General features: G+C 41.5%; 1 protein-coding gene across 2 annotated transcripts in view; it reads right to left on the reverse strand.

The window, feature by feature from the left end:
- LOC122795563 (ATP synthase subunit C lysine N-methyltransferase-like) overlaps positions 1-13,889 on the reverse strand; it is an 837,305-nt gene that overhangs the window by 410,608 nt on the left and 412,808 nt on the right. The gene's annotated exons all lie outside the window — the stretch shown is intronic.

Raw genomic sequence — 13,889 nt, forward strand, 5'->3', positions numbered from 1 at the left:
GGACTTAGGTTATGGAAATTATATATTTTTTTTCATATTTTGGTAAATAACTTTGCAAGGGAGCATCTGAATGTGCCAAGTAATACCTCACTTTGAAAACAGTATTGCTGGTTCCAACATGGTAAAATAATGGTGCCTGTATGATGTACATATGTGCAGATATCAAAATTTGTTTCGGACTTAGGTTATGGAAATTATGATTTTCTTCATATTTTGGTAAATAACTTTGCAAGGGAGCATCTGAATGTGTCAAGTAATACCTCATTTTGAAGACAGTATTGCTGGTTCCAACATGGTAAAAGAACTTTCCCTGTATGTTGTACACATGTGCAGATATCAAAGTTTGATTCGGACTTAGGTTACGGAAATTATGATTTTTTTTTCATATTTTGGTAAATAACTTTGCAAGGGAACATCTGAATGTGCCAAGTAATACCTCATTTTGAAGACAGTATTGATAGTTCCAACATGGTAAAAGAATTGTGCCTGTATGTTTTACACATGTGCAGATATCAAAGTTTGTTCCAGACTTAGGTTATGGAAATTATATATTTTTTTCATATGTTGGTAAATAACTTTGCAAGGGAGCATCTGAATGTGCCAAGTAAAACCTCATTTTGAAGACAGTATTGCTGGTTCCAACATGGTAAAATAATTGTGCCTGTATGTTATACACATGTGTAGATATCAACGTTTGTTTTCGTCTTAGGCTATGGAAATTATGATTTTTTTCATATTTTGGTAAATAACTTTGCAAGGGAGCATGACAGTGTGCCAAGTAATACCTCATTTTGAAGACAGTGTTACTCCTTACAACATGGTAAAAGAACTGTGTCTGTGCAGTGTACACATGTACAGATATCACAGTTTGTTTAGTCTTGTACGATTATGAAAATTATACATTTACAATACTTCTCATTATTATGCCCATATCTTTGCAAGGGGGCATGGTGATCACACAAATGATGCATCATTTTGAAGCTGTCATTCAGATGTACAACTTCTACATGGATATGTAGGCTCTTGTCTGTTACAGGTGATGAGATAAACAATCATATTTCTGTGAATATCTCAAGAAAGGAGCATCACACAGTAATGGTTAAGGTATCGTTTTAAAGCTGACATTCATCCTAACAAATTAAATTCAAATTGTATGGGTCTGCATGGTACATTGACCAAGATATTGTGCTTTGCTTTTCCACAAAGGTAAGAAATATGCACAATATCAACATTCCTTGCCAAATATTTAATAATGACGTTGATATGCACTATCAACATTTACCACTGTTGGAAAGGTCAGTGTCTGCTGAACAACTTTCGCGTTTGCATTTTTATTCTAGCTCTTATAGTTAAAGAGTTATGAACATTTGTTTTCTGTATGGTATTACAAATGGATTTTCTGAAAATAAGCTCAGGCTGCACTGTTGTTCCTATGGTGGAATTAAGCAGGCAGCTTTTTCTGAGCTGCTCCCGAGTGAATGAGTTAAAGCACTACAAAGTCTGACAGCTCACATGGTGTAGTGGTCTTTTGCTGTGATTGTAGAGGACAGCATCCCGGGTTTGAGACTTGGCAGGGCTGACTATTTTGTTGCTGGTCAGAACAAGGTCTGATGGATACGGACTGATTAAGGCACTTTTAAGCATATTATACTTATAAAGTTATATTTAAGCAATAACCCACACCTGGGTGTGGGCAATGCTGGATCTACCCGAGTGACCAAACAAAGCCAACTGTGGGTAGATCCCGCATTGCCCACACCCAGCAGTAGGTTATTGCAATTATACAATGACATTATTTAAGAAAAACAATATTTACCTTTCTTAAATAATGTAATTGTATAATGCCTCCATGCTGCCCTTCCGCAGTTTTCTGGTATCCTGGGGCATTTCTGATGTACTGCGAATGCATAAGGGATGTGTTCCCACACTTACGCAGTACATCATTACTGTGCAGAGGTAGCAGCAGAGATAGGAAGATCTCCATTGCTCTTTTTAACATATCTCGGTATGTTATACGAGTTGAGGAACTCGTACAACATAGCGAGATATGTTAAAAAACGCAGTGAAGATCTTTGTTTCTCCATTGCTATCTCTGCAGAAAAAAAAAAAACAAAGAACAGGAGATATACAAACGGAAAAAGTCCGAGCAACTGGAACTTTTTCCGTTAGTATACCCTCGGATTTGCAATGGGCACTGTGGTTGGGCTGGCCAATTAGCATACTCATTTTTGTATGTTAATGGCCAGTCATTGTATAATATAAAATACTATTTACGTGCACATTATAATTTTATGTTTACCTTCCATGACATCCCCCTATATGCTTTCATTACATTATATTCTTGCGTGACTATACTGTATGAGGCACATGTGTTTATATGGGGGTTTCACATCTTTCCTACACTGACATCTCACTTTTGGTTGCTACACTACCATGGTTGACAAAATAATAGTTGCCACATAATTTAAGTTTACTAAAATAATTTTAACATTACTTTCACATGGGAAAATAAGTTGCCTGTGTTGGCACTCAAAACTGTGAACACCTGCATGTAAAGTTGCAACTCTAACCACTACACTATCTTGGCTTGGAAATTTCACCTATTTTCATTTAGCTCCTATGGGATGTCCAAACTATGTTAAGGGAACAGCCATAATGTACACACCCACTTAGCTACACTTAAGCATTCCTTAGGGTATTGCAAATAAGTATATACTATTATTATATTTGTAGGTTATATGGGTGTGTATTGTGCTGTTCTGACAACTACTTGGGACGGTATTCATGAAATACTGTCCTTGGCTGGGCTTTCTGGCATCTATGTGCATTTCATGCTGATGCATGACATGTTCTCTATCAACTCTGTGTGTTCGTGGGGCTGTGCTTGCGCTTTTTAACTGTTGGGGGATTTATCCCCTGTTATGTGTGCATTTGCACACATTTCCTGGTTTTGCAGGATGCAGAAGTGCCGTACGGTGCTTTAGCAATACAGGGGGTGGGTCACAGAAGCTGTGACACAGCCCGTGTATTGCTTTACTCTTGCTGTTTTAATTTCAGTGTCCGCAGACACTGAAATTATCAATTTTACATTTCAGTGTCCGCGGACACTGAAATACTGGCATAATATTAGAGCAAAGCTCTGATACTATGCCAGTACGGCTTAGAAAGTGCCATATAGCACTTTCTGAGTGCAATGCAGGGGGCATGTTTAGTGTCCGTGCACTGCTTGGACATGCCCCCTCCACTCGTACATGGATCGTATCGGTGTAGAGAATACAGCGGCGCACTTTCATGAATATGCAAGGCGTGCTGCTGTTCTACATGGGCACGATCTGCTCCATGCAGGAATAGCACTATTCCTGCATGGAGTTTAATGAATCCAGGGGATTATTGGAATTAGGCAAACAGCTCCTGGTAGAACAGCCTCTGAGTGCATTTTCTAAGAGGTATATCACCACATCAAAGCAAAATATAGCGAAGCTGGTCATTCACTTGGACACTGCTTGCCTAGTAAGCACCAGCTCTTCTCACACTGCAGCAAAAAAGTCAGACCGTGGTTCTATCTTCACAACTTCATACATGTGTTTTATTGTACAACAGAAGCTGACTGTGCATGCCCAAGGTGTGAAGGACCCTTTTTCCTAGTCCCTACAAACAAAACAGTAAGAGGATTACAATGTTTCAAAGTGATTTGACACCTCTTTTGGCAGAGAATGTGTGTTAGTCCTTATAAAGATCAGAGATCTGAAAAGCATCCTACAAGAGTCAAAATTCAATGCTACTGAGCCAGCAGGTTCATGTATCGGGCAGCAGAGCCTGTCAGTCATCGAATTTAAGTACTTAAGAGGTGAATGGTGCTTCAGAAGAAAACTAAGGTGATGGCTGTCCTTATCGAGCTGCTTAAACAGTTGGTATTAACTCAAAATTCTTCTCCCTAGTAGGTGACAAAACACAGAGATACCCAAAGATGGACCCTGACAGCATAATTACTGATGATCCAATTACAGTACATGTAACAGATCAGAATCACTAGGTTGTTCAACTGTTATGGCACTGGAAACTTCTCAGTTCCTACGGAGAAATGTTTCTACTTGGTAGAATAAATCTGTTAGGTGAAAGGCTTCTTAATAACTTCAGTCACCTTCAAAATCTCATCCAGGAGGCACTGCTGGATCATGGGATCTAAAAGAGGCCCTAACCATGAGGGGCAGTCACATGCCAACCAAACAGAGAGGAATTTTCTTGGCTTCTACCAAGAAAATTTCCTGTACTGCCAGGAGCTGCATAACCTGAGCCCACATCATTCTTGGCTACCAGGCGAAGATTTGGTCTGAATTTTGTGACTAGAAGTGGCAAGAATGGTGGGAATGCATAAAGGAATATTTATTGTCTCAACAGACAGAATGTGTCTAACATCAACTCCATCCTGCTCTTTGGCACCAAAGAGTAGACAAGGAGAACTGCATTTTTCCATGTGGCAAACAAGTCGATCTCCTGGGTGCCTAGCTCCCAGAAGATACTAACCAAAGAATCATCTGCTCCAGAAGAGGACTGAAATCATTATCACATCCACTTCTCCAGGTACACGAATGGCTGTGAACATGTCTTTATATATAGTGTATGACCCCCCCCCCCACCATAGTTTTGCCAAGTAGCACAACTATGTGATCCTCTGTTTGTCAGTTTAACATACAAGATTAGTTGTTGAACCAAATTGTGAAGTGCTTAGATTTCAGTTTCACCAGAGCCTTCATGGCAAGAAGAACTGCATAAAACTACATCTGGCTTATGTGAAGCCCCCCCCACCGGAGGGAGTTTCACTTCTCTTCAACCATGGAAGAACTGAGGGAAGCTACTCACCTCACCAGTGAACAGTTCAGCATCAAAACCTGCAATAAGTGTGGCTCCAGAAGGGAAACACCTAGCTTAAGACTGACAGAAACAGGCCACTACTGCAGGGTCCTATTACAGAGTGTTGTCATAAAGAGAAGAACCAAAAGACTACAGGAATGCAGTCACTGCCATCTCACAATCCACAATTCAGCAATCACATTCACAGGCACGTGAAAAGCACCATGGAAATAAAGACTACTATCAAGCCCAGAAGATGGGATAGTCTGAGCTTTGACTGTTTTCTGGCTCCTTGCCTAGCTCGTCACCCTATACACAGAAATGACTGTCACTGCAAAGTGGCCAGATCCATGCTAAAGATGAGCCTATGAAATGGTACCGGTCAAGAATTGTCCTGCTTGCAAAACCCTAACAGACTGCTGCCACAGGCTGCCCACTCCAGAGGGGATACTATGTAACCTCTCATTGGGGACACGTAGAAGCATTTATCCAGAAAGTGTAACACACTGAGTTCCTTGTCCTACTTCTGAGACAATGGCCAGCATATGTGTTAATAGTCTGGGCACATGAGTACGTTATTCTGAAACTGGTGACAAACCAGAGTAAACTGAGGGAAACTCATATACAGACCTCACACTGTAAAGTAGGAAAAGGTGTCCATCATGTCAAGTGACACCATTCAGACACAATGTACCAGTAATGTTGCTTGATATTTACATCTCTCAGGTCAAAGCTAACATCAAGGGCCTCCGACTAAACAAGTTTACAAATGATTGCAAATTGGATGCAGTCAACTGAACCCCCAAGACACAAATATCCTCCAAGAAGGCCTGATAACTGGTACTAAAGTCAAGGTCTAAAATGCAATAACAAAAGTACATCATAGTATTTTTCAGAATGATGGCCACCCAGCAAGCTACTGCATTGACAATACACACTAAAAGTAGACTCTGTAGTCAGGGATTTGGGAATGCACGTATGCAGTGATTTGGCATTTTACCATCATATGTCTTCTGTAGTAGGGAACTCATTCTATGTTCCACAGCTAATAAGCAGTCTACGTCATTTAGATCCAAATAGGGCATCATGTCATCATTCTGTTGCACTCTGCTCTCATAAGACCAATCATTGAGATCAGTGTTCCCTTCGGCATGTATCTGACAAGGGATATGAACCACTGGACTGTCCACAGAGATTCTTCTGAAAAAGAATAAATTGTGTGAAAAAGAAATCCTATGCAGACTGCCTCAAAGTCTTGTCCTTGTATTTGGTCTTCCACAGGCTGATAATAAGTAAACTATGCCTGGCATACAAAGCATCCTCTGATCCAGCCCTAAGGGACCTGTTGCACATCCATAAACCAAACAGCAACAGGAACATCCAATCCAGAGACCTAAACCTCATCTGCAGCATAACTATTGCATACTGGAGGAACAGACATAGATCTCAGAGGTTCCCTCTTCTCTGGAAAATGTTTGCTATCCACGTGAAGCAGAGTTTATTTCTGCCTTTACTCAAACAAAATTAGGATCATTGGATGGGGAACTGTAAATATAACTCTGGTCTGGCACCTATCTCTTTCAGAGAAAGGAAACTTGTAAATGATCAGCTACCCATGCCCAAGTATATCTATATCTATACCTATATCTATCTATATATATCACACAAAGCAGTTGGGAAACAATAACTGTCAAATTTTACTAAGAAATGTGTCAAACCTTTTAAAGGCCCCTTAGGTTGAAAGCTTACTAGTTGCGGAGGTCCAAAGTGGAACAGAAATCTTCTCTTTCAGTACTAAAAATAATAAGTAGTAGAATCCTAGGCCTGGTTCTGAAGGAAGGACAGCCTCTGTGGCCCCTCTGTGCAGCACAGAATGAATTTGTCCAAGAAGATTCAAAAAGCTAGCTTGGTCTTCAGTCATGGCCATTTCAGAAACAAAAGACCCAGGACAAGACTATCTATTATTACACTGAAAACCTAGTGGTCTTAGGAGATGGTACTTTAAGGCTGGGTAAACTTGGGAAATTAATTTTATTTATTTATTTACATTTGTTTACTGGGAAAGGCCAACTGGGTGCGAGCCCATTTCCAGCAGAAGCCCCGGGAGAAAAGTTCCAACATACAAAACAGACAAAAAAAAATTACATAAGAACATTTTTACAAGACAAGTTGGTCTATAGGTAGTTAAAGTCATATAACAATATTTAAAGGAGAAAAAGTAAAAATAAATAAATAAATAAATAAATAAATGTTCTAGTGTATAACAAGCACAGAGGTAAATTAGGTGTGTAGCAATTTGAGTAGGATACACAAGGACATAATAGTAATTTTTCAGTGTTTAAAGAGTCATGGGATGAGACTGGCAATAGGAGGTAGTTATGAGTGGAAAACAGAAAAGTTAGTTATAAGCAGAGGTGAGCAGAAGATATGTATAATTATGTCAAGCAGAAAGTTCCAAGTACAGCTAGAAATAATGTAAGGTAGAACAATACTAATAAATTATGGGAATAGTACATGAACAGACTAGAAGAATGTTTTGTCTATAGGGGCTGCTATACTAAATAAACAGAGTTATGAATGTTTTGGTAATATTTAATTAGAAGGATAGTAGTTAGTGTGATGGTAAACAGTGAGATCAGGAATGATCAATTGAATTGAAGGAAGTGTAATAATTGTGGATATTATAAGTAAAAAATGGGAGAAGTGTACTCCTCCACACAGATGAATCTACAGAAAAGTGAGGACTCTGGCCATCCTGCTGAGCCTCGTAACTAAGAAAGGTGGAGGAAGGAAAACTGCATAACACTTAAGGTACCACCTTGGTCTTTAAGGTTATTTTTTTCTTCCCTTGAGGTTGGCCTGCCCTTCAAGATGAAGGGCCCAAGTCTGGTAATCTTGGAGGAGGAGAGCTGAAAAATCTGAGAGATCCCATGAATCAACTTTCCACCCTCATCATACTTTTTAATGACCTGTGCATCAGAGGGTCACAAAACTACTTCACCATCCACGAGATAATTCAAAATTTAATTTCTGACATCCTCTGAGAGGTTTTGAGAGTGCAGCCCGGCAAATCTTCTCATAACAGTTCCAGTGGCAACAGCCCTGGAGGTGGCATTAGTAGAAGCATATGAAAATTTCAGACAGTGGGTGGTCACTTGATTCAGAAGAAACCATGTTACAAAAAATACATTTCTCTTTACAAGAGGAGCTAATGCAAAAATATTCCTCATATTTCCTCTTAAGTCTCTCTTACTTCCTCATAAACCACTTTTGTTAGTCCTGGGAGAAGGGGCAGAGAATGCTATTTTGTCTAAACTGAATTATGTGCTCATACCTAGGGAAGGTTTTGCTGGCCTGGCCAACGTGGTTCTTTTTCTTCAAAAATTCCCACCAAAAAGAAAAAAAGAAGTTATGTATTCACCATAACTTTCCACTGAACTGTTGTCATTCATTTGTCTTCATCCTGTGGGTATAGGCAAGCTGACAATATCCAAACTACGGTGCCAACACAGAGCTCCTCCCCTATCCATAATGACCCTCTTTCCCTCAATACCTCAGATCGAGTTTGCCTGAAAGCTAAGCACCTGCTCAAAAAACACAGAAACATCACTACTGCTACACTCCCCACTACAAAAAGAGATCAGAGAAAGAAAGGGTGGAAGGATCCCTCTGTCAGATTAATGACTAAGGAAGGCAGAAGGAGGGAGGGAAGGTTGAAGAAGGAGGGAGGGAAGCTCGAAGACAAATGAAGAACAACAATTCAGAAGGAACGTTATGGTGCGTACGTAAATTCTTTATCTGCAATTGCTGTCTAGATCCGATATCCAAAGGCACCGAAGCCACGGGGCTCGGGAAAGGAGGATGCCCAGTAAAAACATGGGGGGGGACCCACAGCTCCTGAAGGGGAAAAGGTGGGAAAGACCCCCAGCTGGATCTGGGTCTGCAGAAACTGTCTCATCAGATGTTCCACTTCTCTCTCTCTCTGACAGACTCCAGGATGATCTGGCAAAGGAAGCCACTAACTCAGTCCTGGAAGAATGCCTGGGCAAGGCCAAAAGGATCTTGGGAGGTCCAGGAGAAAATCTCGGTGGAAGAGAAGACAGCCTGGGCCGGAGTTTTGGGGAAAGTTTTCCAGAAGATGGGCAAAAATCCAGCACTTTACACTTTTCCAGAGGTCTAGCCCAACTTCTGGACTTTTCTCTCTCTCTTTTTCTCTCTCATCCTTCTTGTACTCTTCCCTCCTTTTCAAATCGGGTGAGTTAGAGGGAGATTGAGTCCCAGCACTTGCAGAAGTAGAACTAGCTAACAGCCCCTTTAAAATAAATGTATTCCTTATGTCTACATGACTATGGGCACTGAAGCCTGCACAACTGGAGCACTCTGTATCCAGGTGTCTGGGGCCCAAACACACAACGCACTGGGTGTGGGCATATAAAGGGGGAAGCTTATGTCCACACCCAGTACACTTTTTGAAACCCACAGCCTTGTCCTTATCAGATTTATCAGCCATGTCAAAAACAGTAAATAAAGCAGGTTAGAAGGGATCCTGAAAACCCAAAAATGATTTTTTTCTTATCGCAAAGAAAATGAAGGTAGGGTAAAGAAAGGAAACCTACAGTAAAAGAAAATGGTAACTGCAGAAAGGCTATACTGGATAGAAAACACACTTACAAAAACGAGGAGCTCAGTCGACCTGCTATTGCTCGAATAGGAGCAAATAAGATCTGAGGTAGTGAAGGTAGGTAGGGGAGGTGCACAGTTTCTGCACTGTAGTTTGGATATGGCCGGCTCAGCACCGATGTCGGTGCCTATATCCACAGGTTGAAGACCAAATGAACAGAAAGTACAGTTTTGTACCTACCATAAATGTAGATGTTCGAGGATTCCATTGCTGCAGTCCTGACTATTGGGTATAGTCCGCGTCCAGTCGGCCCGAATACCAGAGTATAAGGCTGACGTCGGTCAGGGCGCATTAGACTGATGTCAGTACGTCAGGGTACTAATGCGCATGACCGACGTCATATCCTCAGTCTTTTCTTGCCCCAGATGTCAGAAGACCCTAAAAAGACAAGTCCCAAAACAACCTGCACCAAAAACATGTACAATATATACAACAATATATATATATATATATATATATAGAAATATAAACATTTAAACTCACCTACACAACCACCCCTAAATACAGAGGGGAAGGAGGGAGGGTAAATTGGACTGCAGCAATGGAATCCTCGAACATCTACATTTATGGTAGGTACAAAACTGTACTATGTTCTTCGTCTTCCATTGCTGCAGTCCTGACTATTGGGTAGAATCCCAAAGCAGAGGTAAGGGAGGCTGGCAAATTATAAAGTAGTAGGAGCTGACAACATGCCTTGTAAAACAGCTGTGGCAAAACCAGCCCTGGACTTAGAGTAGATAGGAAGGTGATAATGCCTAGAGAAAGTATGCACTGAACTCCAAGTAGCTGCTTCCAGAATATCCTTAGTTGCCACCCCCCTTAGAAATGCTGTTGAAGTGGCAGTAGCCCTAGTGGAATGAGGCCTAATCCCAGCTGGAATCTCCTTGCCATGATGGGAATAACAAAATGCAATGCAAAAGCCAATCCACCTAGAAATAGTTTGTTTTGACACAGGCTTGCCCTGAGAACTCAAAGCAAAAGAAACAAACAACTGCTGAGACTGCCTAAAATCCTTAGTCCTGCTTAAATAATAACGCAATTGCCTGTGTACATCTAAAGTGTGCAAAATCTTCTCCCCTTTATTTTGAGGTTCTGCAAAAAACGTAGGCAAATGAATAGTTTGGTTTAAAGCCACACTAGAAACCACCTTAGGCATAAAAGAAGGATTAGTACGTAATGATACCCTATCCTTATGAAAAATCAAAAAAGGCTCTACTGCCATAAGGGCCTGCAACTCAGACACCCTTCTTGCAGAAGTAATAGCCAACAGAAAAGCAGTCTTCCATGACAAATATTTCAATTCAGCAGTAGCTGCAGGCTCAAAAGGTTGTAGAGTAAGTTTTTCCAACACAAAATTGAGATCCCAAGCAGGAGTAGGAGCTCTACGTGGGGGTCTTATATTCTTTGCCCCTCTAAGAAACTGCTTGAACAAAGGATGCGAAAACAAAGGTGGGTCACAATCATAGTGAGCTGAAATTGCTGCAGCATGAATCTTTATGGAAGAGAAGGACAAACCTTTGTCCAATAATTCAGTAAGATATTGAAGAGCCACACTCAAATTAGGCTCTGAAATCTCCAAATTCTTTGCTGTACTCCAAAGTAAAAATCTCTTCCATTTTTCTGCGTACACTCTCCTTGTACTAGGCCTTCTAGCTTCCATAATCACATTTAAAACTTGTTGAGGAAGTTGAGACCTGCTGTGTTTCAACACAGAATATGCCAGGCTGTTAGATGAAGAGAGTGAAGCTTGACATTGAGCAGATGACCGTCCTGCTGAGATAACAGATGAGGAATCAGAGGTAAAGGCCATGGAGGCTTCTTTACCAGACTCCGTAGTAGTGGGTACCAGTGTTGCCGAGGCCAATCTGGAGCTATCAAAATCATCCTTGGCCTGTCTTGTCTGACCTTTAATAGTACCTTTGGAAGAAGCGGTAGAGGTGGAAAGGCATACACATGAAGGTTTTTCCAACTGAAAGACAGAGCATCCACTTTCCAAGCTGTGTGATGAAACCCCTTTGTGCAATACTTTGGCAGCTGGTGGTTTAGTGGAGAAGCGAACAGATCTATGTCTGGAGTTCCCCATGACACTGTCAGTTTCTGAAATACATGAAGATCCAGTTTCCACTCGTGGGGATCCATGATTTGTCTGCTTAACACATCTGCTAAGGAGTTCTGTGCTCCTGGCAGAAACCTTGCCTGAAGAGTTAGTTGCAAGCTTAGCGCAGTCTCCCATAAAATCATTGCTTGCCTGCATAGAGGATAAGAATGTGTTCCCCTTGCTTGTTGATGTACCACATGACAGTTGTGTTGTCTGTTAGAATCAACACCTGCCCTGGAAGAAGTAACTCCTTGAAAGCCATTAATGCAAACTGGACTGCTAACATCTCCTTCATGTTGATATGTAGATGCTGTAGTCTGGCAGGCCACTTGTCTTGTATCCACTTTCCATTTAGATGAGCTCCCCAAGCAATGTCCGAGGCATCTGTCGTTAGAATCTGACTTGCCTCTGGCCGGGTCACAGAGAGTCCCTTGTTTAGGTGACATTCCTGAGCCCACCACAAGAATTGTTTTTGAAGGCAAGGAATGATTTGAATGACAGAGTCGAAATGCAGGCAGTGCTGTGTCGATACATTTTGAGATACCATTGTAGCTTCCTCATATGCAGTTTGGCATTGGGAAGCACCAGAATACAAGATGCCATGAACCCTAATGCTTGAAGGACTGTCCTTGCAGTCAGCACGGACTGATGAGATAGTTGATGGAAGTAAAGTGACAGACTCTTTTGTTTGTCCGGGGTTAAAAAGGCCATCTGGGCTGCTGTATTCAGTCTTACACCCAGAAAGCACATGTCTTGAGAGGGTACTAGACTGGACTTTATTTCGTTCACAGAATACCCTAGGCATCTTAGCACTGCTATAACATATTCCAGATGCTGTAGAAGGTCTTCCTTTTCTTGAGCCAGAATCAGGCAGTCGTCCAAATAAGGATAGATTTGAATTCCTTGAAGCCTGAAGTAAGCTATCACTGGAGCCAGAACCTTTGTGAATACTCTGGGCGCAGTAGATAAGCCAAAGGGCAATGCAGAGAACTGATAATGAGAATTTCCAGCTCTAAACCGCAGATACCTCCTGCAACTTAGCCTTATAGGCACATGAAGGTAAGCTTCCTTGAGATCTAAAGTTACCATCCAGTGATCTTTGCCCAGCAGAGGTAAAAGCTGTTGTAACGTCAACATCTTGAACTTGGGAATGTCCAAAAACGTGTTGAGGAGAGATAAATCCAAAATTGGTCTCCACGTGTTCCCCTTCTTTGGTACAAGGAACAGGCGAGAATAAAATCCTAGGCCCCTTTCTGATACAGGGACTGGCTGAATAGCCCCTATGTGAAGTAACTGTAAAACTTGCTTGTGAGCATCTTTTCTTTGTAGAGGAGGAACGTCTGGCATGCCTTTGAAAGGGGGCATTGTATGGAAGTAAAATCTGTAACCGTGGTGAATGATATCCAACACCCATCTGTCTTGAGTAATTAAATCCCAATTTTCTTTGAAAAGAGACAGTCTTCCTCCCAAAGGAGCTGCCAAACGTGAATCTGCTGGCAGCTGAAAAACAGGTCATTGGGTCTGTTTACGAAAGGACTGACCCCTGCCCTCACCAGAAGTCTGAGCAGGGGAACTCCCTGTTCTAGGCCTAAAAGAACCTTGAGCCCTGCCCCTACCACGTCTAGACCTACCCCTAGACTGAGAATCATAAGCAGGATATGTCCACCCCTTAGCAGGCCAATTTCTACTAAACTTCGGTGGCTGCACCTGCAAAAAATCTTTAACAGTTTGCATAGACTTAGCTTTGTCCTCCATTTTCTTTAAAACTGCTTCCACAGGCGAACCAAACAACACATCAGACTGTAAAGGAGCATCCAAAATCCTTGTCTTAACATGCTCAGCTAAATTCTGATCCTTCAACCAGGCATGCCTGCGAAGAACAGAACTGGTAGCAGCCACCCTCGAGGAGGCCTGTACAGCATCAAAACCACATTGCAAAGAATGCTTACCCACTTGTTCAGACACATGAACCAAATCCAGCAACTCTTTACACTCAATACCTTCCGCCAAAGCATCCACCTTAGATTTCAATTGTGAAAGGAGATAATTCTGATATTTTAGCATGTGAAACTGACAATTCAAAGCTCTCATGGCTAGAGTGGAAGAAGTATACACTTTCTTTCCCCACCTATCCAAAGCCCTTGCCTCTTTATCAGTGGGAACAGGATTTTTAACCACAGAAGCCTTTACACCTTTAGGCCCTTGAGAAATAGTTTCTGGGTCTGCCCTAGGACTCTTAAACAAATATTTATGAGCTTC

Source organism: Protopterus annectens, chromosome 2.part2, assembly GCF_019279795.1.
Source record: "Protopterus annectens isolate FY-2018-M chromosome 2.part2, PAN1.0, whole genome shotgun sequence".
NCBI classification, from domain to species: domain Eukaryota; kingdom Metazoa; phylum Chordata; order Ceratodontiformes; family Protopteridae; genus Protopterus; species Protopterus annectens.